This window comes from Arachis ipaensis, chromosome B7 (genome assembly GCF_059453495.1).
Source record: "Arachis ipaensis isolate K30076 ecotype BB chromosome B7, ASM5945349v1, whole genome shotgun sequence".
Classification (NCBI taxonomy): domain Eukaryota; kingdom Viridiplantae; phylum Streptophyta; class Magnoliopsida; order Fabales; family Fabaceae; genus Arachis; species Arachis ipaensis.
In genome coordinates this window covers 89,612,839-89,639,054 of record NC_142442.1, presented here as the reverse complement: position 1 = coordinate 89,639,054, position 26,216 = coordinate 89,612,839, and the positions used below count along the sequence as shown (strand labels likewise).

General features: G+C 38.5%; 1 long non-coding RNA gene and 2 other non-coding genes across 3 annotated transcripts; 2 read left to right on the top strand and 1 right to left on the bottom strand.

Annotated features, from left to right (window-relative positions):
• Window positions 1–2,772: 2,772 nt before the first annotated feature.
• Window positions 2,773–6,695, top strand: LOC110264253 (uncharacterized). Its single transcript, XR_002350055.2, has 4 exons — window positions 2,773–3,221; window positions 3,323–3,390; window positions 3,496–3,657; window positions 6,498–6,695. It is a non-coding gene; the product is annotated as an uncharacterized LOC110264253 (long non-coding RNA).
• Window positions 6,696–14,101: 7,406 nt separating this feature from the next.
• Window positions 14,102–14,208, bottom strand: LOC148553307 (small nucleolar RNA R71). Its single transcript, XR_015892552.1, has one exon. It is a non-coding gene; the product is annotated as a small nucleolar RNA R71 (small nucleolar RNA).
• Window positions 14,209–21,372: 7,164 nt separating this feature from the next.
• Window positions 21,373–21,480, top strand: LOC148553306 (small nucleolar RNA R71). The gene has a single exon (XR_015892901.1). It is a non-coding gene; the product is annotated as a small nucleolar RNA R71 (small nucleolar RNA).
• The last annotated feature ends 4,736 nt before the right edge of the window (window positions 21,481–26,216 follow it).

Below are 26,216 nucleotides of genomic sequence, written 5' to 3'. Positions count from 1 at the left end.
TTAGGGATTATCTCAAGACACTTGAGATCAAGATCTTTTTCGTAGAGGCTCTTGAATAGATACCTTCTTATGCTAAGTTTATGAAAGACATCTTAAGTCATAAGAAGGATTCGAGAGAGGCAAAAACAGTCCTCCTCACTGAAGAATGTAGTGCAGTAATCCAAAAGAGCTTACCAGAGAAACCCAAAGATCTTAGAAGCTTTATGATACCCTACACCTTAGGGGATGCCTGTACAAGGATAGCCCTATGTGATCTTGGAGCAAGTACTAACTTAATACCTACATCATTAATAAAGAGACTCTGTTTAACTCATGAAGTTAAACCAACCTGCATATGTCTTCAACTTACTGATGGCTCTGTTAAACTTCCCTCAGGCGTGTTTGAGGACATAATTGTTAGGGTTGGACTCTTTGCTTTCCCCACAGACTTTGTGGTGCGAGAAATGGAGGAGCACAAGAATGCAACCCTCATCCTAGGAAGACCCTTCCTAGCTACAGGACAGACTCTCATTGACGTTCAGAAAGGAGAAGTTACTCTGAGAGTCAATAAGGATGAGTTCGTACTAAATGTTGTCAAAGCCATGCAGCATCCAGACACTCCATAGGTGTACATGAGTATTGATATCATTGATTCCCTGGTGGAAGAAGTGACTATGGCTGAGAGACTCGAAGAAGAGTTGAACGACACCGGTTACAATGCTCAGCCTGAGTTAGAGGAGCCAGAGGAAATAAAAGAGACTCTGAAAACTCCTAAGGAGGAGGACAAGCCTACTGAACTCGAGCTCAAGCCATTACCAGCCTCCTTAAAATATGCATTTCTAGGAGATGGAGATACTTATCCTGTGCTCATAAGCTCTGCCTTAGAACCACAAGAAAAAAAAGCACTAATCCAAGTGCTAAAGACACACAAGACAACTCTTGGGTGGACAATAAGTGACCTTAAAGTCATAAGCCCAACCCGATGCATGCACAAGATCCTGCTGGAGGATGACGTCAAACCAGTGGTATAACCACAAAGGCGACTGAATCCAGCCATGAAGGAAGTGGTGCAGAAGGAATTCAAAAAATTATTGGAGGCTGGGATTATTTATCTCATCTCTGATAGCCCGTGGGTGAGCCCTGTCCAAGTTGTTCCCAAAAAGGGAGGCATGACAGTGCTTCATAATAAAAAGAATGAACTGATTCCTACAAGGACAGTTACAGGGTGGCGTATGTGCATTAACTATAGAAGGCTCAATAACGCCATCAGAAAGTATCATTTTTCTTTACCATCATAGATCAAATGCTAAAGAGACTAGCACGGCATGCATTTTATTGTTTCCTGGATGGTTATTCCGGTTATAATCAAATTGCAGTAGATTTACAGGATCAAGAAAAGGCAGCATTTACATGCCCATATGATGTGTTTGCTTATAGGCGAATGCCATTTAGCCTGTGCAATGCACTTGCCACCTTTCAGAGATGTATGCTCTCCATCCTCTCTAATATGGTGGAAAAGTTCCTTGAAGTATTCATGGATGACTTCTCCGTCTTTGGAGATTCATTTGAATCCTGCCTTGACCATTTAGCCCTTGTTCTCAAACGATTCCAAGAGACAAACCTTGTTTTAAAATGGGAAAAATGTCACTTCATGGTGACTGAAGGAATTGCTCTTGGGCATCAGATTTCGAACAATGGAATAGAAGTGGATCAAGCTAAGGTGGAGGTGATTGAGCGATTACCACCACCCACCAATGTCAAAGGAATCAGGATTTTCCTGGGACATGCAGGATTCTACAGGAGGTTTATAGACACTCCATTTGTCTTTGACCAAGAGTGTCTGCAGGCCTTTGAGACTCTGAAAGTTAAGCTTATTACTACGCCTGTCATCTATGTGTAACATCCCGCATTTTTGAAAATCTAAATATAAATAAATTGTGATTTTATCTTATTAAGTTTAAACTTTATAATTTTAGAAATTATTTTGTTAGAAATAATTAAATAGATTCGGAGATAGTTTTATTTTGAAATCAATTAATATTTTTAAGTAATCTTATTATAATAGAATATTTTGTATAATTTTAGTAATTGAAAAATAAGAAAGAATTGTATAATTTAATTTAAGTAACTTTTATTCTGAAAAGGTTACGATTTATTTTATTGATTTGATATCTTATTTTATAAATTAATCAATTGAGAGTAATTAAATTAGTTTACTAATATTTGGAGTTAATTCAATTAATATTTTTGTGTAAATTCTTATAATTGGTTATTTTATATAATTTCAAATTAGAATTTAGTAATGAAGGTGTTATATAATTAAAATTAAGAAAATTTCTATTATGAATGAATTATGGTTTATTTTATTAGTTTGAGCTCTTAGAGATTAATTTATTAGGAATGATTAAATGGATTTTTATAAATACTTAAAGTTTAAGTAATTTATTATAATTAGATATTTTGTAAATTGAAATTAAAGTTTCGGTAATAGAAAAATAATAAAATGTTATATCATTTAATTTGAATAATTGGTATTGAGTTTAAAGTACATTTTATAAAAATGTGATTAATATACTTATTTTATAATTTAAACTAGAAATAATTAATTGAACTTAGCAATATGTTGATAAATAATGTTCTTATATATTTTTTATAGAGTATATTTAATTTTAAAAATTACTCTACTCTTCAATTTTATCAAAATATCTATTCATAACTATCCTTATTTCTTTATAAAATCCTAATTTCACTAAATTCCTAATTGATACCCTAATTTCACAAATAAACACATACACAGAAAGGAAAGAAAGGGAACAGGGGGAGCTTGAGGGGGGAAACGGAGAACAGGGGGAGAGAGTGACAGAACGGAGTAAGAAGAGAGGAAGGAGGATCGCCGTGCTGTGCCGCTCCTTGTGCCGGTTGCCGTTGCTGTCGTTAGAGCCAGAGAAGAAGAGAAGCAAAATCCCGAAGAGAAAGAGATCGACGGAGACGTTCACTCGCTCATCGTTGTTGCTGTCATGCGTTGCCTCCGCTGCTGGTTCAGCTGCCGTCGAGCTCGCAGCAACCGTCACCATGGAGACCGCTAATATCATCTCCGAAGCTGCGTCGTCGATTAAGTTAAGGAGGGGGAGAATCGTGAACAACCGGCGGAGGAGGAGAAGAACGTGTGGTGGTGGGTGCTCTCTTAGCCAGCGTCGTTGAAGGATGCTCCGCCGCCGCCGCCGCCGGAATCACGAGCTGAGGTAGAGGAGGAAGCTATCTTCCCTGTTGTTGTAGTCACCGTAATTCTACTACTGTGGCTTCGTTTCCATGTTTTCTTTAATTACTGATTAAGCTGCTGCAGCTGTGGACTGTGACGATCGATTTTCCAAAAGAATCGTTGCTGCTATGAACTATTTCAGCCCTGCCCTGGTATTGCTTGGTTACCACAGCCTCCTTCATCTTTGTATCTGAATCTGTATCATTCACAACCTATTTTGATTATTGTTATCTCTGCTTGCCGCTTCATTGTTATAGGAAAAATGCCCAAAAATATTTCTGTTTCGGTCTTGCCACCATTATCGCGATTATTGATGACATCGCTGCTGCAGAGGGTCTCCGGTGTCACTGTTGTGGTTGCTGCCATGAATTAGGAATAAAGGGAATTGCTGTGTTAAATCCTGCGATTACGACATCGAGGTATGGGGTTTAAAACGATTTCAATTTAAGAATGCCTACAAGGTTTAGTGAATAACTACAAATAGATTTAATATCTGTGAGTAATTGATTGACTACTTGAATATTGAATTGTGGCTGAAATTGTGATTGGAATGGTTGAGATTGTTATTTGGAATTGTTGATTAGTGATATTGATTGATTATGTGGATTGGGAATTGTTTGATGAATAATTGTTGAGAATTTCTGAATTTTAATGGGTTATGTTGGATTTATTGCCGTTGAGCTGTTATTTGGTATGTTGTAATGTTAGTGAACTTGGTTGGTGGTTGATTTGGAGTTGGTTTTGAGGGGTATTGAAGGGTTGGATTTTGAATACAAAATGGTTTGTTGAAAATTAGGTTCTCTTGAAATTAAACGGCAACTTTGAAAGTGAATCAGTGGCTCTATAGTGACTAAAATGATGAGAATTTAAGTAAATTATATTAAGTGTGATTGTTGAGATTTAATGTTGAAGGTTTCATATTAATTGGAACATTAGTTATGATTTTTCAAAGTTAAGTTGTGAATCTGATTTTCTGCACTACTTTAAATGAAATTAGAAACTTTGAAAAGCTATAACTAATTCTATGATTATCGGAATTGCGTGGAACTAAGTCCGGATTAAGCTTGGGAATATAGGGAGCTGAACTAGTGAATTTGAGACTTTTTCATTAAGTTTATGATTTATGGTAAATTTTTGAATTATGGATGTCAAATCTGATTTTTCTGCAGAACGTTTAACACAACAGCAATTTGTTTCCTCTATTAAAAATTCTCTAGTTTGAATTTTTGAAATGGAACAAATTTTAAATGAAACTCTGGTCCTAGTACTTTAATTTCATAAAAATTTAGAATTGTTAGAGTTGTGGTTTTAAAGATATGAATTTTTAAAATAAGATGTATTATGCAGTAAAAGTCAGGTTTTGTTTTCTAAGTCAGTAACTTTGAGACTTTATAATTATTAATTCTGAAATGATATTAAGATGCAACTAATTGGAGGTGAAAGTTGAGTATGTTTAGTACATATGATTCAAATTTCAGGGCTATTCATGTTTTAATAAGTGAGTTATGGGACTTGGAAGAGGTTGTGTTCAATGATTTGTAAAACAGAATTCTGCAGAAAATTACCTAACTTCCAAGCTACGTAACTCCTTCATTAAAAATGGTATGACCCTGGAACTAATTGAGAAAGAAATTTGGATGCGTTATGTTTAACCATATTAATTTTGAAGGTAATTGGATTTAATTTGGATTTTATATGAAATTTCACATGTTGTATGGTGCTGCTGTCTTCTGGTTTTAAAACACTGCAGAACAGTCACGGTTTTGCTTATATTCCCGAAGCTAGAGTCAGCGAAAAATTATGATTTTTAGTTTAATAGAAAGCTTAATCCGAGACGGTCGTATGGATATAAAGTTTACATGATTCCGAATTCATTTGATATTTTAAAAATAAAATGGAAATCAGGCTGCCAGGTTGTGTTGACAATTATTTTGGATATGGAATTTAAGAAATAGATTTTCTATACTATTATCAAATGTTTTTGAGAATATATATTGTTGTGGCAACTGCTGAAAGAGGCTGATGAACTGTTGAGAAAGAAGGAACCCGTAAGGGTGGCTAAGTCCTATTTTTAAAGGAGATTATGTCCAAATTTTTATAAAAGTAAAATGACTTAATCAAAATGAATACTTGAGACTTGTTTAACGATAATAACTTTACTGATTCTTTTGAGAAAATATATTTGGTTTATAAAGTTGCTAGCAAGGACATGGGTTTTGTCCCGCTTGCATATTTACAATTACAAAAGAGTAAAGAGATAAAGAGAAAAAGAGTAATATAGATACAAATGAAAGAGTATTCAGAGAAAAGTAAAGAGATACAGAGAACAGAATAACTAGAGTAGAGTAAAGAGATGCAGAGAAAAGAGAAACCAGAGCAGAGTAAAGAGATATTTGTATATATATATATATATATTAGTTGCTTGATGCAACCCAGAGCTATATTTATATATATTAGTTGCTTGATGCAACCCAGAGCTATATTTATATATATATTAGTTGCTTGATGCAATCCAGAGCTATATTTAATATATATTAGTTGCTTAATGCAACCCAGAGCCTTTGTAGGGAAACTAAGTTACCTACAGTAAGCAGAGGCTGTCTCAAATGAGCGGCTATTATCATATGCGCATTTATTTAGGAACGAAAAATCGTATTCGGGAAATCGGGATTACTCGTGACCGGATAAATGTCAGGATTACGGGCAGCCAACCGACACATGAGCTCATAGCCTGTACTAGGACTAGACATTCATCATATGCATCTATGTGACATTGTTTGGGTGTGTATATTGTAATTGGTATGCCTAAATGAATAATTCTGTTAACTGCTAATTGCTATACTTGATATAATTGCTCTTGATTGTGTTTGAACCTCATTACTTGTGTTTGTAACTGATTGGATGGATTGTGGTGAATTGGGTGTTGGTTGAATTGCTTGGGCCTGAGGCCGTGATTGGATTGTGTTTGAGGTTTAGTAAGTATGAAAGATTGAGCTGGTTCAGCATAGACTTAATGAACCTATGCTTGGAACAGATTAGTCATTCATACAGTCTAGGAAACTTTTATGAGTTTTATAAAGAAAATATGGGTCTAGGATTTTGAATAATTAACTAATACTTTTAAAGAAGGTTAATTTTCTTTTAGATGTCTCTGAATGAAATTAACTATTTGCGCTTTATTCTTTACTTTCACGGCATTCTCGACCTCTACTGAGAACATGTGGTTTGGTTCTCACCCCCAAATTTTCCACCGTTTCAGTGACACAGGTTTGAAGACGCAATTTGAAGCTGCGAGCGATTAGTAGGCTTTCTTTATGGTTTTAATTGCTTTCATAGAGTCCCCTCGCTCTTGTCCTTTGAAGTTTTATTTTATCAGAGGGGTAGGTATTGTATTTGGATTTATATGACTTCCTATGTATAAGAATTACTAATAATAATACTTCTGTGATTGTTATTATTATTTGCAATGTTTATCCTTGATACATGTCTTTAATGAATAAAAACAAAATTTTCTGGCATTTTCTTAAAACTGAAACGCGAAATCGATACAAAGGCTCAGTAATTAAGTAGTTAATATTAGAAAAGGACACGTAACGTTCTTTCTAGTAGAAATACCCTGACTTAAGCAAGGTATTTTGCTGGAAGGGATGTTACACTATGCGCCCAACTGGGACGTACCATTTGAACTGATGTGTGATGCTAGTGACCATGCCATGCAGTCCTGAGACAGAGGCATGATAAGCTTCTGCATGTCATTTATTATGCCAGTTGTGTTCTAAATGTCGCACAGAAAAACTACACTACCACAGAGAAGGAATTACTTGCAGTGGCTCATGCCATTGACAAGTTCAGATCCTATCTAATAGGATCTAAGGTCATTATTTATACTGACCATGCTTCTCTGAAGTATATACTCACCAAGCAAGATTCTAAACCTAGGCTGGTTAGATAGGTATTACGTCTGCAAGAGTTTGACATAGAAATCAGAGACAAAAAAGGGTCAGAAAATCAAGTGGATGACCACCTGTCTCGAATTTAACCAGTAGAAGGGATATCCCTCTACTGTGGTGTCTGAAACCTTTCTGGAGGAGCAATTCTTTGCTATCCGGACAACACCTTGGTTTGCAGACATTACAAATTACAAGGTAATAAGATTCATCCCAAAGAGTACAGTAAGCAACAGGCCCGAAAGCTCATTCATGATGGTCAATACGACTTGTGGGATAAACCGTATCTCTTTAAGAGATGCTCGGATGGGATGATCCGCCGCTGCGTGTCTGAAGGAGAGGCACAGAAAATGCTATGGCATTGCCATGGCTCCGATTATGGAGGAGACTTTGGAGTAGAGCGCACAGCCACTAAAGTCCTCCAAAGTGGTTTCTATTGGCCCACACTCTTTAAGGATTCCCGAAAGTTTGTCCGACGATGTGACAGTTGCCAAAGGCCTGGCAATCTCCCCTATGGTCATGACATGCCTCAGCAAGGAATCTTAGAGACTGAGTTGTTTGATGTATGGGGTATAGACTTCATGGGTCCTTTCCCACCTTCATACTCAAACACCTACATCCTTGTGGCCGTAAATTATGTGTCTGAATGGGTAGAGACAGTCGCATCACCCACAAATGACACTAGAGTAGTGATGAAGTTCCTTCAGAAGAACATCTTCAGCAGATTTGGTGTCCCTCGGACACTTATCAGTGATGGATGAACTCATTTCTACAATAAACAGCTTGACTCTGTGCTGAACCGATATGGAGTTCGCCATAAAGTGGCCACCCTATATCACCCACAGAAAAATAGGCAAGATGAAGTCTCAAATAGAGAACTAAAGAGAATCCTGCAAAGAACAGTGAATACCTCTAGAAAGGATTGGGCAAGAAAGCTTGATGATGCTCTCTAGGAACGTCACTATATCAATTAGTGTATGGAAAGGCATGGCACCTGTTAGTGGAGCTGGAACACATGGCCTACTAGACAACCAAACTCTTGAACCTTGATGCAAAGGTAGCAGGAGAAAAACGGTTGCTCCAGCTAAATGAGTTTGATGAATTTTAACTTACTGCATTTGAGAATGCAAAGATTTATAAAGAAAGGGCCAAAAAGTGGCATGATAGAATGATTTCTTCCAGAGTCCTTGAACTTGGACAGAAAGTTCTGCTCTTCAATTCTAGACTAAAGCTCTTCCTTGGAAAGCTTAAGTCACGTTGGATAAGACCTTTCCTAATCACTAATGTATGACCCTATGGTCATATAGAACTCCAGTGCAATTACACTGATAAATGATTTACTATTAATGGCCAAAAAGTGAAACATTACTTGGATGGTGAGATTGAACAAGCAAAATCCACCTTATTGCTGACATGAGTGCAGTACCATCAAGCTAGTGACGTTAAAGAAGCGCTTGTTGGAAGGCAACCCAACCAAAATTAAAGTTATTTATGTTTTTCATTAAGTTTATTTCAGTTATCTCAGTTTAATTTTTACGTTTGTTTAAGATTGTGGTCAAATGTAGTGGTTAGAACAGAAATAGAAACAGTCAGAGCAGAAAACAAAGTGCCCTGGGGAAGGCCCCTTACTAGCGTTGAACGCCAGGCAAGAAGGAAAAAGGGGGCGTTGAACGCCCCCAGGAGGCAAAAGACTGGCGTTCAATGCCAACCATGAGGTTCTGGTTAGGCGTTGAATGCCCTCAAGGGATAGCAAGCCTGGCATTGAACACCAGCTAGGGGGCACTGGCTGGACGTTCAACGCCCTGAAAGGGGAGGCAAGACTGGCGTTGAATGCCGACCAGGGAGTACTGGCTAGTCATTCAACGCCCAAGAAGGAATGGCAAGCTGGCGTTGAATGCCAGCTAGGGGGCACTGGCTGGGCGTTCAACGCCCAAAAAGGAGGAGCAGCCTGGCGTTGAACGCCAGAATGGTTGCCATTTTGGGCGTTCAACGCCCTTAACAGGGTTAGGATGTTTTTGATTTTTTTCAAAACTTATCTTTTCCAAATATCATCTTTTTAATTATATCTTCTAAACAAGATTCCTTCAATCATCCTCTTTTAATTTCAAATCTAAAATCTTTTCAAATCCTTTTCAAATCTTTTCAAAATTTCATATCTTTTTCAAATCTTTTTCAAAATCTCAAATCACTTTCATGTCTTTTATTTAACTTTAAAATCTTTTTCATACCTTCTATCTTATTTTTTTTATCTTTTTCATATATTTTGATTTCAAAGCTTATCTTTTTCTATCTTTTACTAAAGTATGAATCATATCTTATTTATCTTGTATCTAATTAAATTTTTAAATACCATCCTCCCCATCCCTATTTATACCATTCGGCCACCCTCGTACTCCTTGCATTCGAATTCTTCCTCTCTTCTTCTTTATCTTCTTTCCATTCTTTTACTCAAGAACGAGCAAACCTTTTAAGTTTGATGTGGAAAGAGCCTTTCCTTCTCACTTCATCCGAATTCAATCGCTCCAAAAAGTGGAAATCCTACTTCAAGAAGCAAGAAAGAAGACAACCAAGAAGTTGTTTTCAACCCTTTCTGATTCTACGCAAAGCAGCATGAAGAAAATTCTTACAAAATCATGTGCAAGAGGACATTGATCCCAGAAGCCAAATTCAAATTAAAATAAGATTAGTACCCGGAGATCCAAGAGCAAATTCGGAAGAGAGGCTGGGAGATTCTAGCTGATCCTAAGATCACTGTTGGAATAACAATTATCCTTAAATTCTATGCAAATCTGTGGATGATAGATAAGCAAAAGAAAGATGGACAAGGATTTTATACTTTTCGCACCATGGTGCGAGGGAAGACTCTCTATTTTCATCTTGACAAGGTGAGAGAGATCTTCAAGCTACCTCCACAAAAGGATGATCCAGAATCCTTTAATAGGAAAGTGGTGGCTAATCCAAAGTTGTATCAGATTCTAGAAGACATATGTCTGCCTGGAACTAAGTGGATCAACAACACAAAAGGTAACCAGAACCAACTGAGAAGAGTAGATTTTAAACCAGCTGCTAGGTGTTAGTTGAATTTCATTGGGTGTTCCATACTCCTTTTTAGCAACCGTTCGGATGTTACCATCAGAAGGGCTGTGAAGATTCACTCACTGTATTATGAAGGGGAATAAGGTGGAAGTCCACCAACTAATTCCCTTTGAGTTATACAAGGTTGCAAAAAGGATGTCAACTCATGCCAGATTGGCCTATCCAAACCTTATTTTTTGCTTGTGTAAGGAAGCTGGAGTCATGATTAACAGGGATTCATTCATCCCTGTAGAAAGCCCTATCACCAAGCAGGTAATAGAAAGCGCCCAAGTACCAGCTGATCAACCCAAAAGCAAGGCGCCTGAGCAAGCACAAGAGGTCCCTCTAATTAAATACTGGACCCAGCTGGAAGCATCTATTGCACAACTGCAAACCACCTTGGATTAATTAAGAGAGGAGAAAAAAGACCAGACTAGCATGCTTTGCAAACTGGTAAAGGAACAAGAGAAGCAGAAGCATGAGCTAGAAGAGCTGAAGCGTCAGAAATTGTCCCCTGAAGAGCCTAACGCCTCCCATGATTAAGGTGGTTGAGTTCCACCTACGTATTTTTGTGGCTATTCTAATTCCTGTTTCTTATGTTTAGATTTACATGATCATTAGTAGCATTTAAATTTTTATTTAAATTCCTGTCTTTTAATTTAAGAATTACATAAGCATTATTAGGATTTAAGTTTTTATTTTCCAATTAGCTATAAAATGTTCTTCTTATCATCTCATTGAACTTGAATAAAATTTTCATTTTTTTAGAAGCAGTAAAGGTAAATAAATTTTGAGTTATATATTAAGAAAAGTTCAATTACTTTATGTGGTGGCATTGCTTTTCCTCTCTGAATGCATGAAATAAACAGTGCATGTTTGATGTTGGAGTTAAAGAATGTTGGTTCTTGAAAGAATGGTGATAAAAGTCCAAAATATGATGAAGAATATTGGAATTTGAAAAATCCAAAAATTGATTCTTGAAGTAAGAAAAAGCAGCAAAAAAAGCAATAAAAGAAAAAAAAAAAATATATATATATATGCGAAAAAAAGAAGAAGAAAAAAGCAGAAAAAGCCAATAGCTCTTTAAACCAAAAGGCAAGAGCAAGGATCCAAGGCTTTGAGCATCTATGGTTAGGACGGCCTAAAAGAAATATCTTAGCCTAGGCAGTTCAATTGAGCTGCTTCCCTAACTATATGCTTGTGGTGTGAAGGTGTCAAATGAAACGCTTGAGACTGAGCAGTTAAAGTCATGGTCCGAAGAGTGTGCTTAAGAGCTCTGGACATGATGAATCCATATTTGATGATGATTTTTGGTTAGAATTGAATGGATTTCATCACATAAACTTGCACTTATTCCCATGAATAGCATGTTCTTGTACTTTCCTACCCAATTTGTGGTTGATTATGAAAATATGCTTTTTTGTTCCCAATTCAATCTATTTTATTCCATTTGCCTTCCATTCGATGCCTTGATGTTCTTTGTGAATGATTTCAAGTGTATGAGGTAGGAATGGGTTGGAGAAAATGGAAGAAGAGCATGCAAAGTGGAGGAAACATGAAGAATCAAAGGAGATGAGTTCAGAGACGTGTGCGTGTGCACAGACATGCGTGCGTACGCACAGGAGCCCAATCAGAGCGCGTGGATCTTTTCGAGCGTGTCGCGCATCCATTCAAGCATCGCCTAGTGTGCGTGCGCATAGCTACTTGTGCGTACGCACAAGAAGGGATTTTCGCAAAGTGTGCGGATGCACACGCTTGTGCGCCGCACAGGTGTCCGCACATGACTTCATTCAAATGGCATATGACTGGCAATTTTGAGGCTTTGGAGACCCATTTCTGAAGTCTTTTAGCTCATATTGGAAGGGAAAGGAAGACCATAACATAGCATATCATTAGTATAGTTTAGGAGTAGTGGTAGGAATCTTTTAGTTTAGTTTTCTCTAAGTTTTTTTCATCATCTCTATTAGGGTTTATATTAGGGTTTTACATTCAACTGCCATTTCCATTTTTTATCTTGGATTTTGCTAGTTTCCATTGTAAGTATTCTCTTGTTATTACTCTTTATAGTTACATTGTTCTTACTCTTTCCTCTAATTCAAGTTATAGTTCAATTTTACTTTTCTCTTGCAATTTCAATTTCTTGTTGATGAATTTGATGTTTGATGTTTGTTTTATGCTTTCTTGTGTTATTCTTGTTGCTTGAGATCAATTGTTGCTTTTTATTTCAAGTCTTTTCTCATTTTTACCATGTTTAAGGTTTTTGCCCACCAAGTGTTTGACAAAATGTCAAATATGGTTTTAGGCTAAATTTTTTGTTCTTGGCTTGGGTAAAGTGAGCAAATGGGTTCCTAGAGTTGGAATGTCCAACATTTAGTGTCAATTCTTGGATTGTTAATTGTTCTTGTTCCCACTAACGCTAATTTGTTGTTAAGGCAATTAGCAAGCAATTTAGGATTTGTGGGTTAAGGACACTTATGCTCATTTTACTTTCTTTCCGATGTGAGGGTTGATCAAGTGAGACTAATCCATCATAATTGTCATAGTTGTGGTTCCAACAAGGAAAGGACCCTTAGCTCACTCCAAGCCAAGACTCTTTTTATGCTTTCAATCTTTCATACACTTCTATGTTAATCTCTTTTATACTTTACTTGTTTATATTACATAGTCGGTTCTTTAATTTCTTTATTAGTTCAATCATTACAATTTTGCATGTTCTTTTATTGGTTTATATGTTCATTTCTTCATTTATAACCCCTTGATCACTACAACCGGAATTGTACACTCATTGTCCTCAAGTGTTCCTTGGGAGACGACCCGGGAGTCAAATACTCTCGGTTTTGAACTAGTTTTGAATTGTAACACATCTTTTGAATTTCCAATTTGATTGTGAGAGTTGTTGTTGGTTTGGACTATGCTACCAATGGATTGATTCTTGTTTTTGATTAAATTCTGAACCGGCAATCAATCTCTCGCACCATCAAATTTTGGTACCGTTGTTGGGGAGTTCACTTTAAGTGCAATGAATGCTATAATTTTGGTTGTTGTAAATATGTGAATAGTGTGAATACTTGATTTTGGTTTGCTACATGGCACTAATTGTAGATACTACTTTCCTCTTTAGTTAGTCTTAGTAGTTGTTGATTGTTAAGTTTGTTCTTATTTACTTGCCTATTTTGTTTTACTTTTCATAATTGCATGCTTTCATTGCCTCCTCAGTTGAATGACACGGTCGCTTCCAGACCTGAGCTTGGTCACTTTTGATCCGGAAATTAAACAAACTTTAACTCGTATAAGGCAAGCTTGGCGCCGGCTAGCTTTCGTGAATAGTGAATCGGGCTCCCTTGAGGAGCACTCCAATTCACTATCACCATCAACCCGTGACCATCATTCTCCAATCAACGCGGAGACCATATATTCATCTGTGGGGAGTACTGAATTCTCTGTGAGTTACTCAGGTGACACCGTCATGGCAGACCCACCTCGAAGGATCACTTTGAAGGAGGCCGGAGCTCGTGATCTTAACTTGCAACCGCTTCAAATTTTGTATCCGACTTTGGACCCGAATTTTGAGCTCAAGTCCGGCACTATAAACTTGCTCCCTAAATACAATGGACTACCTAGGGAAGATCCTCTAAAGCATTTAAAGGATTTCCAAGTTGCATGCGCAACTGCAAGAAGACATGGGGTGGATGAATCCGCAGTGTTGGTCTTCGCTTTCCCGTTCTCTTTAGAGGGAAAAGCGAAGGAGTGGTTTTATACACAACTGGGTGAAGTTAGATCCAATTGGGACTTGCTGCGTAAAGAATTTTTGGAAAAATTCTACCCTCCTCAGAAAACAGACAAGCTGCGAAGAGAGATCTCTTGCATTGTGCAACGAGATGGGGAGACTTTGTATGAATACTGGGAGAGATTCAAGAAGTTGTTAGAGGCTTTCCCTCACCACCGGATTGATGATTTGGTTCTTATCAGTTATTTTTGTCAAGGAATGCACCACCAAGATAAGCTTTCCTTAGATGCCGCGAGTGGAGGATCATTGACCAAAAACAAGACCGCTGCAGAATCGTGGGAAGTTATATCAGACTTAGCGGACTCAACTCAACACTCAAGGGCAAGGAGTCCACAACTAAAAGCTTTGAGTGAAGTTTCTCCCTCCGGAGATGCTATTCTGACAAAGACCCTAGGTGAGATGACAATTTTGTTGAGGCAAATCACCTAAGGGCAACACATTCCTCAAGCTTTGATAAATGCCCCACCTCAACCTCCAAGGATCGAAGGACCATCAAGGATATGTGGTGTTTGTGCTTGTAATACTCATTACACCGATGAGTGCCCTCAACTCCAAGAGGACACTACATTGGCAGTAACCAACCCTTGCCCAAAAAGGCCCAATTACAACCAAGGATCCTACCAACATGGAGGCAATCAAAACCAATGATGGAGGGAGAATTCAAACCAAAGGTGGAACCAAGCTCCTCAAGCTCAACCCAACCAAAACGTGCAAGTCTACTACTGTTCACACCCTGGGTCGAGCTATCCGACCCGAGATGTTCAGTGACAAAGCGACCGACCTCTTCAGGTCAGGCTATCCGACCTCTTCTCAAAGAGTTCGGCCAAATCGACAGGAAAGCCCAATAAAGGGCCCAAGTAAAGGAACACGACCCAAATCCAAAGGCAATCCAAGCCTATAGAGATAAAGGCAGTTCCCTTGAAGATAAGCTGACTTCACTCAAAATAAGATAAGATAAGATAAGATAACTAACTTAACTTATCAGAAAGGTCAGCCCACACTACTATAAATACACTGGAGCACCCAGGTATAACTCATACTCTGATTCTACTAAAAACCTGCTTAATACCATTGCTAACTTAAGCATCGGAGTCCTTTGCAGGTACCCCCCACCCTCCGGTGACGAAGGATTAGCAGCATAGCCAGTCCACAAGTCGGATGCAACAGCTCCGGCCACCACTCACCGGCCGGACACATCAGCACCGACCAGTACAGGAGATCTCGTCCGAGATCGACCTCCAGTTTTAGGTAACCCTCGGAACATTGGCGCCGTTGCTGGGGACCTGGAAGTCATCCCATCACCATGGCGGACGACCATGACAACGACCATGATTCAGATCTAGAGGATAGAACGCCGCACAAAAACACGGACGCTACACCAAAAGATACTCCGGAATCTAACGGAGACAAAAACTCATCAAATCCAGGAGTAATAGAAGCACTTCAAGATCGTTTAAAGCAACTTGAAAAAGAAAGCCAACATCAACGAGAAGTTGGGAAGGATCTACAAAGAGAGGTAAGGCGACGTCGAGAGTTAGAAGATAAAATCCTACAACTCGAAGCCGATCTCAAAGCAAAGGCTACCCGGACCACCCCTGAGGACAATTCACGCAAAGATCGTGACCTATTCACTAGGGAAATCATGAAAACTAAAATTCCTAAGGACTTTAAACTCTCGGATTTAACTCTGTATGATGGCACTACAGATCCCAACCATCACCTCAGCAACTTCAGAAGCAAAATGTACCTCACCGATGCCTCAGACGTTGTTCGCTGCAAAGCTTTTCCAACAACTCTCACGAAGAAAGCAATTAGGTGGTTCGACAATTTACCTCCTAAGTCCATCTCTAGTTTTGATGACTGGTGCACGAATTGTGAATCAAACTTTTCACAACGCGTACCACTAACCAGCAAGTGCACTGGGTCGTCCAAGTAATACCTTACGTGAGTAAGGGTCGAATCCCACGGAGATTGTTGGTATGAAGCAAGCTATGGTCACCTTGTAAATCTCAGTCAGGCAGATATAAAGTGATAATGGAGTTTTCGAATAATAAATAATAGAATAGGGATAGAGGTACTTATGTAAATCATTGGTAGGAATTTCAGATAAGCGAATGGAGATGCTTTTCGTTCCTCTGAACCTCTGCTTTCCTGCTATCTTCATCCAGTCAGCCTTACTCCTTTCCATGGCTGGCTTTATGCAAGGGCATCACCGTTGTCAGTGGCTACATCCCCTCCTCTCAGTGAATAATATGCTCACGCACCCTGTCACGGCACGGCTATTCATCTGTCGGTTCCCAATCATGCTGGAATAGGATTCTCCCTCCTTTTGCGTCTGTCACTAACGCCCAGCACTCGCGAGTTTGAAGCTCGTCACAGTCATTCAATCATTGAATCCTACTCGGAATACCACAGACAAGGTTTAGACCTTCCGGATTCTCTTGAATGCCGCCATCATTCTAGCTTACGCCACGAAGATTCCGGTTAAGAGATCTAAGAGATATTCATTCTAGCTTATTTCATGTAGAACGGAAGTGTTTGTCAGGCACGTGTTCATAGGGGAGATGGTGATGAGCGTCACACATAATCATCACCTTCATCACGTTCTTGGGTGCGAATGGATATCTTAGAAGCGAAATAAGATGAATTGAATAGAAAACAGTAGTACTTGCATTAATCTTTGAGGAACAGCAGAGCTCCACACCTTAATCTATGGAGTGTAGAAACTCTACCGTTAAAAATACATAAGTGAAAAGTCCAGGCATGGCCGAGATGGCCAGCCCCCAAAATGTGATCAAAGGATCATAAGGTAATCCAAAGATGCCTAATACAATAGTAAGAGGTCCTATTTATAATAAACTAGCTACTAGGGTTTACATGAGTAAGTATTTGATGTATAAATCTACTTCCGGGGCCCACTTGGTGTGTGTTTGGGCTGAGCTTAAGTGTTGCACGTGCAGAGGCCATTTGTGGAGTTGAACGCCAGTTTTTGTGCCAGTTTGGGCGTTCAACTCTGGTTTTGGATCCTTTTCTGGCGCTGGACGCCAGATTTGGGTAGAAAGCTGGCGTTGAACGCCAGTTTATGTCGTCAATTCTTGGCCAAAGTATGGACTATTATATATTGCTGGAAAGCCCTGGATGTCTACTTTCCAACGCAATTGGAAGCGCGCCCTTTCGAGTTCTGTAGCTCCAGAAAATCCACTTTGAGTGAAGGGAGGTCAAAATCCAACAGCATCAGCAGTCCTTTTTCAACCTCTGAATCTGATTTCTGCTCAAGTCCCTCAATTTCAGCCAAAAAATACCTGAAATCACAGAAAAACACACAAACTCATAGTAAAGTCCAGAAATGTGAATTTAACACAAAATCTATTAAAAACATCCCTAAAAGTAACTAGATCCTACTAAAAACATACTAAAAACAATGTCAAAAAGCGTATAAATTATCCGCTCATCACAACACCAAACTTAAATTGTTGCTTGTCCCCAAGCAACTGAAAATCAAAATAGGATAAAAAGAATAGAATATACTATAAATTCCAAACTATGAATGAAACAGAGCTTCAATCATATGAGCGGGACTTATAGCTTTTTGCCTCTTGAATAGTTTTGGCATCTCACTTTATCCATTGAGGTTCAGAATGATTGGCATCTATAGGAACTTTAGATTTCGAATAGTGTTATTGACTCTCTTAGTTCAGTATGATGATTCTTGAACACAGCTTCTTTATGAGTCTTGGCCGTGGCCCTAAGCATTTTGTTTTCCAGTATTACCACCGGATACATAAATGCCACAGACGCATAATTGGGTGAACCTTTTCAGATTGTGACTCAGCTTTGCTAAAGTCCCCAATTAGAGGTGTCCAGGGTTCTTAAGCACACTCTTTTTTTTTTGCTTTGGACCTTGACTTTAACCGCTCAGTCTCAAGTTTTCACTTGACACCTACACGCCACAAGCACATGGTTAGGGACAGCTTGGTTTAGCCGCTTAGACCAGGATTTTATTCCTTTAGGCCCTCCTATCCACTGATGCTCAAAGCCTTGGGGTCCTTTTTAATTGCCCTTGCCTTTTGGTTTTAAGGGTTATTGGCTTTTTGCTCTTGCCTCTTGGTTTTAAGAGCTTTGGCTTTTTCTGCTTGCTTTTTCTTTTTCTTTCTATTATTTTTTTTTTCGCCTATTTTTTTTTTCTGCAAGCTTTGTTCTTTGCTGCTTTTTCTTGCTTCAAGAATCATTTTTATGATTTTTCAGATTATCAAATAACATGTCTCCTAGTCATCATTCTTTCAAGAGCCAACATATTTAACATTCTTAAACAACAACTTCAAAAGACATATGCACTGTTCAAGCATACATTCAGAAAACAAGAAGCATTGTCACCACATCAATATAATTAAACTAAGTTCAAGGATAAATTCGAAACTCATGTACTTCTTGTTCTTTTGAATTAAAACATTTTTCATTTAAGAGAGGTGATGGATTCATAGGACATTTATAACTTTAAGACAAAGTTACTAACTACTAATGATCATGTAATGAAGACACAAACATAGATAAGCACATAACATAGAAAACGAAAAGCAGAAGAATTAAGAACAAGGAATGAATCCACCTTAGTGATGTCCTTGAGCTCTTCTATGTCTCTTCCTTGCCTTGGCTGCTCCTCCTTCATTGCTTTTAGATCTTCTCTGATTTCATGAAGGATGATGGAGTGCTCTTGATGTTCCACCCTTAGTTGCTTCCAATAATTGTGTGGAAGAAAATGTATCCCCTGAGGTATCTCAGGGATCTCTTGATTTGCAGTCAAATGTTCTACCACTGAGCTATAGACCCTTGATGGAAGCTTTTGTCTTCCCTTTCCTCTTTCTAGAGGTTTCTCTGGCCTTAGGTGCCATCAATGGTTATGGAAAAAACAAAAAAGCTATGCTTTTACCACACCAAACTTAGAATGTTGCTCGCCCTCGAGCAAAAGAAGAAAGAATAGAAGAAGAAGAAGAGGATATAGAGGAGATGGATGGAGGTGTGTATTCGGCCATATGGGTGGGATTGGGTGGGAGAGAGATGTTGAATTTTGAAGGTAGTGGTGTTTGGATGTGAGTGGTAAAGGGTTAATAAGGAAGAGTGTTTATTGGGAATAGAGGATGATTGAGAAGAGAGAAGAGAGTGAGTGGAGGTAGGTGGGGATCCTGTGGGGTCCACAAATCTTGAGGTGTCAAGGCATTTACATCCCTGCACCAATTTAGGCATGCAAAATGCCCTTGCACACAACTCTGGGCGTTCAGCGCCAGGTTGGTGCCCATTTTGGGCATTCAACGCCCCTTTGCTGCCATTTCTAGCGTTGAACGCCAGAACTATGCTTGTTCTGGGCGTTCAGCGCCAGGATGCTCCCATTCTGGGCGTTCAGTGCCAGAACTATGCTCTGTTCTGGCGTTTGAACGCCAGACAGATGCTCCTCCAGGGTGTGATTTTTCTTCTGCTGTTTTTGATTCCTGTTTTTGATTTTTTTGTTTATTTTGTGACTCCACATGATCATGAACCTAAGAAAACATGAAAAACAATAAAAATAAGAATTAGAAAAACATTGGGTTGCCTCCCAACAAGCGCTTCTTTAATGTCAATAGCTTGACAGTGGGCTCTCATGGAGCCTCACAGATGTGCAGAGCTTTGTTGAGACTCTCCAACACCAAACTTAGAGTTTGGATATGGGAGTTCAACACCAAACTTAGAGTTTGGTTGTGGCCTCCCAACACCAAACTTAGAGTTTGACTGTGGGGGCTCTGGTTGACTCTGCCTTGAGAGAAGCTTTTTCTGCTTCCTCTCCATGGTTGCAGAGGGAGATCCTTGAGTTTTAAATACAAGGGATCCTCATTCCATTGAAGGATTATTTTACCTCTGTCAACATTAATCACAGCTCTTGCTGTGGCCAGGAAAGGTCTTCCTAGGATGATGGATTCATCCTCTTCCTTTCCAGTATCCAGGACTATGAAATCAGCAGGGATGTAAAGGCCTTCAACCTTTACTAATACATCCTCTACTTGTCCATAAGCCTGTTTTCTAGAGCTGTCTGCCATCTCTAATGAGATTTTAGCAGCTTGCACCCCATAGATTCCCAGTTTCTCTATTACAGAGAGGGGCATGAGGTTTATTCCTGAACCAAGGTCACACAGAGCCTTAAAGATCATGGTGCCTATGGTACAGGGTATTATGAACTTTCCAGGATCCTGTCTCTTCTGAGGCAATGTCAGTTGATCCAGATCACTTAGTTCATTAATGAACAAGGGAGGTTCAACTTCCCAAGCATCAATGCCAAATAATTTGGCATTCAGCTTCATGATTGCACCAAGAAACTTGGCAGTTTGCTCTTCAGTAACATCCTCATTCTCTTCAGAAGAGGAATACTCATCAGAGCTCATGAAGGGCATAAGGAGGTTCAATGGGATCTCTATGGTCTCTAGATGGGCCCCAGAGTCCTTTGGTTCCTCAGAGGGAAGCTCCTTATTGACCACTAGACGTCCCAGGAGGTCTTCCTCCTTGGGATTCACGTCCTCTCCTCTCCTCACAGGTTCGGCCATGGTGCTTATGTCAATGGCCTTGCACTCTCCTTTTGGGTTCTTTTCTGTATTGCTTGGGAGAGTACTAGGAGGGATTTCAGTGATCCTTTTACTCAGCTGGCCCACTTGTGCTTCCAGATTTCTAATGGAAGACCTCGTTTCATTCATGAAACTCATAGTGGCCTTGGATAGATCAGAGACTAGATTTGCTAAATTAGAAGCCTTTTGTTCAGAGTTCTCTGTCTGTTGCTGAGTGGATGATGGAAAAAGTTTATTATTGTTGAACCTGTTTCTTCCACCATTATTAAAGCCTTGTTGAGGCTTTTGATCCTTCCATGAGAAATTTGGATGATTTCTCCATGATGAGTTATAGGTGTTTCCATAAGGTTCACCTAAGTAATTCACCTCTGCTATTGCAGGGTTCTCAGGATCATAAGCTTCTTCTGCATAAGAAGCCTCTTGAGTACTGTTGGATGCAGCTTGCATTCCATGCAGACTCTGAGAGATCATATTGACTTGCTGAGTCAATATTTTATTCTGAGCCAATATGGCATTCAGAGTATCAACTTCAAGAACTCCCTTCTTCATAGGCGTCCCATTACTCACAGGATTCCTTTCAGAAGTGTACATGAACTGGTTATTAGCAACCATGTCAATGAGTTCTTGAGCTTCTGCAGGCGTTTTCTTTAGGTGAATGGATCCACCTGCAGAAGTGTCCAGTGACATCTTTGATAGCTCAGATAAACCATCATAGAATATATCCAGGATGGTCCATTCTGAAAGCATGTCAGAAGGACACTTTTTGGTCAACTGTTTGTATCTTTCCCAAGCTTCATAGAAGGATTCACCTTCTTTCTGTCTGAAGGTTTGAACATCAGCTCTAAGCTTGCTCAGCTTTTGAGGAGGAAAGTACTTGGCTAAGAAAGCCGTGACCAGCTTATCCCAAGAGTTCAGGCTGTCTTTGGGTTGAGAATCCAACCACAATCTAGCTCTGTCTCTTATAGCAAAAGGGAAAAGCATGAGCCTGTAGACTTCAGGATCTACTCCATTAGTCTTAACAGTATCACATATCTGCAAGAATTCAGTTAAGAACTGAAAAGGATCTTCAGATGGAAGTCCATGAAACTTGCAGTTCTGCTGCATCAGAGAAACTAATTGAGGTTTCAGCTCAAAGTTGTTTGCTCCAATGGCAGGAATGGAGATGCTTCTTCCATGTAAATTGGAATTAGGTGCAGTAAAGTCACCAAGCATCTTCCTTACATTATTATTATTTTCAGCTGCCATCTCCTCTTCCTGTTCGAAAATTTCTGAAAGGTTTTCTCTAGATTGTTGTAATTTAGCTTCTCTTAATTTTCTCTTCAGAGTCCTTTCAGGTTCTGGATCTGCTTCCACAAGAATGTTCTTATCCTTGCTCCTGCTCATATGACAAAGAAGAAGGCACAGAAAAATAATAATAATAATAATAGAGATCCTTTATACCACAGTATAGGGATCCCTGTGTGAGTAGAAGAAGAGGGGGAGACAAAGAATGTAATATAATGGAGGAAACACAACTGTGAAGAGGCTAGACATGTGAGATGAGATGTTAGGATATGAATGAATAAATAGAGTAAGATGGGGGAGGGAAAATTTTCGAAAATTATTTTGAAAAAGAGTTAGTGATTTTTGAAAATAGTTTTTGAAAAATGTTTAATATTTTTTTCGAAAATTTTTGAAATCAAAAATAAAAATAAAAACAATTTGTTAATTAAAAAAGAAATTTTGAAAAAGAGGGAAGATATTTTCGAAAATTAGAGAGAGAGTTAGTTAGGTAGTTTTGAAAAAGTTAAGAAACAAACAAAAAGTTAGTTAGTTAGTTGAAACAAATTTTGAAAAGATAAGAAGTTAGGAAGTTAGAAAAGATATTTTGAAAAGATATTTTTGAAAAAGATAAGATAAGAAGATATTTTAGAAACTAATTTTGAAAAAGATTTGATTTTTAAAATCTCAATTAATGACTTGATTCACAAGAAATCACAAGATATGATTCTAGAACTTAAAGTTTGAATCTTTCTTAACAAGCAAGTAACAAACTTCAAATTTTTGAAACAAAACATTTAATTGATTATGTTATTTTCGAAAATTTGGTATAAAAATAAGAAAAAGATTTTTGAAAAATATTTTTGGAATTTTCGAAAATAACTAAGAATTTTGAAAAAGATTTGATTTTTGAAAAAGATTTTGAAAAAGATAAGATTTTCAAATTGAAAATTTGATTTGACTCATAAGAAACAACTTGATTTTAAAAATTTTTGAAAAAGTCAACTCAAATTTTCGAATGTGATGAGAGAAAAAGGGAAAGATATTTTTTTGATTTTTTTTTGAATTTTTATGATGCAAGGGAAAAACAAGAAAAATGATGCAATGCATGAAATTTTTAGATCAAAACAATGAATGCTATGAATGTCAAGATGAACACCAAGAACACTATGAAGAATATGATGAACATCAAGAACATATTTTTGAAAAATTTTTAATGCAAAGAAAACATGCAAGACACCAAACTTAGAATTCTTTGATGCTTAGACACTAAGAATTTAAGAATGCATATGATAAACATGAAAAGACACAAAACAAAAAATCATCAAGATCAAACAAGAAGACTTACCAAGAACAACTTGAAGATCATGAAGAACACTATGAATGCATGAAATTTTTGAAAAATGCAAGATGCATATGCAAGTGACACCAAACTTATGATATGACTCAAGACTCAAACAAGAAATACAAAAAATATTTTTGATTTTTATGATTTTCTAATTTTTTTTTGGATTTTTATTTTATATTTTTCGAAAAATTCTTTTGAAAAAGAAAAAAAAAGAATTCCAAAATTTTTAATATGAATTCCAGGAATCTTATGCTCTAAAGCTCCAATCAAAGGGTCAGGCATGGCTTAATAGCCAGCCAAGCTTTAGTATGTAACTCAGACATGACACGCCTGACATTCCTTACATTCAACAGCCAATTGGCTAAGAAAGATAAAGAAGCTCTTCTCTTGAGTACAAGAATTGAGACATGGCTTTATAGCCAGCCAGGCTTCAACATGCTTCATGAAACACTAGAATTCACTCTTAAAAATTCTGAAGCCATAGAATAATTTATTTTTGAAAACATTTTTTTTTTATTTTTTTTTTCGAAAACAAAGGAGAAAATTTTGAAAGATTTTTGAAAAATTTTGAAAACAAAACAAAAAGAAAATTACCTAATTTGAGCAACAAGATGAACCGTCAGTTGTCCAAACTCGAACAATCCCCGGCAACGGCGCCAAAAACTTGGTGCACGAATTGTGAATCACACTTTTCACAACGCGTACCACTAACCAGCAAGTGCACTGGGTCGTCCAAGTAATACCTTACGTGAGTAAGGGTCGAATCCCACGGAGATTGTTGGTATGAAGCAAGCTATGGTCACCTTGTAAATCTCAGTCAGGCAGATATAAAGTGATAATGGAGTTTTCGAATAATAAATAATAGAATAGGGATAGAGGTACTTATGTAAATCATTGGTAGGAATTTCAGATAAGCGAATGGAGATGCTTTTCGTTCCTCTGAACCTCTGCTTTCCTGCTATCTTCATCCAGTCAGTCTTACTCCTTTCCATGGCTGGCTTTATGCAAGGGCATCACCTTTGTCAGTGGCTACATCCCCTCCTCTCAGTGAATAATATGCTCACGCACCCTGTCACGGCACGGCTATTCATCTGTCGGTTCCCGATCATGCTGGAATAGGATTCTCTCTCCTTTTGCGTCTGTCACTAACGCCCAGCACTCGCGAGTTTGAAGCCCGTCACAGTCATTCAATCATTGAATCCTACTCGGAATACCACAGACAAGGTTTAGACCTTCCGGATTCCCTTGAATGCCGCCATCATTCTAGCTTACGCCACGAAGATTCCGGTTAAGAGATCTAAGAGATATTCATTCTAGCTTATTTCATGTAGAACGGAAGTGTTTGTCAGGCACGTGTTCATAGGGGAGATGGTGATGAGCGTCACACATAATCATCACCTTCATCACGTTCTTGGGTGCGAATGGATATCTTAGAAGCGAAATAAGATGAATTGAATAGAAAACAGTAGTACTTGCATTAATCTTTGAGGAACAGCAGAGCTCCACACCTTAATCTATGGAGTGTAGAAACTCTACCGTTAAAAATACATAAGTGAAAAGTCCAGGCATGGCCGAGATGGCCAGCCCCCAAAATGTGATCAAAGGATCATAAGGTAATCCAAAGATGCCTAATACAATAGTAAGAGGTCCTATTTATAATAAACTAGCTACTAGGGTTTACATGAGTAAGTATTTGATGTATAAATCTACTTCCGGGGCCCACTTGGTGTGTGTTTGGGCTGAGCTTAAGTGTTGCACGTGCAGAGGCCATTTGTGGAGTTGAACGCCAGTTTTTGTGCCAGTTTGGGCGTTCAACTCTGGTTTTGGATCCTTTTCTGGCGCTGGACGCCAGATTTGGGTAGAAAGCTGGCGTTGAACGCCAGTTTACGTCGTCAATTCTTGGCCAAAGTATGGACTATTATATATTTCTGGAAAGCCCTGGATGTCTACTTTCCAACGCAATTGGAAGCGCGCCATTTCGAGTTCTGTAGCTCCAGAAAATCCACTTTGAGTGCAGGGAGGTCAGAATCCAACAGCATCAGCAGTCCTTTTTCAACCTCTGAATCTGATTTCTGCTCAAGTCCCTCAATTTCAGCCAGAAAATACCTAAAATCACAGAAAAACACACAAACTCATAGTAAAGTCCAGAAATGTGAATTTAACACAAAATCTATTAAAAACATCCCTAAAAGTAGCTAGATCCTACTAAAAACATACTAAAAACAATGTCAAAAAGCGTATAAATTATCCGCTCATCAACGACCTAGCCAAAAAATTCCTGGCCAGATTCTCCATCTAAAAAGACAAGGCCAAGCACGCCCCCAGTCTATTAGGAATCAGGCAAGGAGATCGGGAAAGTCTTCGCAACTACATGGAGAGATTCAAAAAAACATGCCAAGACATACAAAGCTTGCCAACAGAGGCCGCCATCATGGGCCTCATCAATGGCCTACGAGAGGGACCTTTTAGCCAATCTATATCAAAGAAATATCCCACATCCCTGGATGAGGTGCAGGAGCGAGCGGAAAAATATATCAATATGGAAGAAAACTCTCGGTTGGGAGAAACCTCAAAATTCGGATTCTCCTACCGAGACAAAGTTAAAGAATCCAAAAAGAAGGAAGATCGACGAGGGGAGAAAATTAAAAAATATCACAATTACACTCCTCTTAGGGTATCCCTAGTAGATGTCTACAAAGAAGTTTGCCATACGGAAAAAATACCCCCAGCTCGACCCCTCAAAGGCAAAAGAGGAGGAGGAAACCGGAATAAATATTGTGAATACCATCGAGTCCGTGGGCACTCCACCAACGAATGCTTTGACTTAAAAAATGTCATAGAAAAATTGGTGAGAGAAGGAAAACTAGATCGGTTCCTGGCCACCCGAGATGATGAGCAAAGAAAGAGACGAAGGGATGAAGATGTCGGACGAGCTGAGCGATCACCTCGTACACCAGAAAGAGACGTCCACATGATA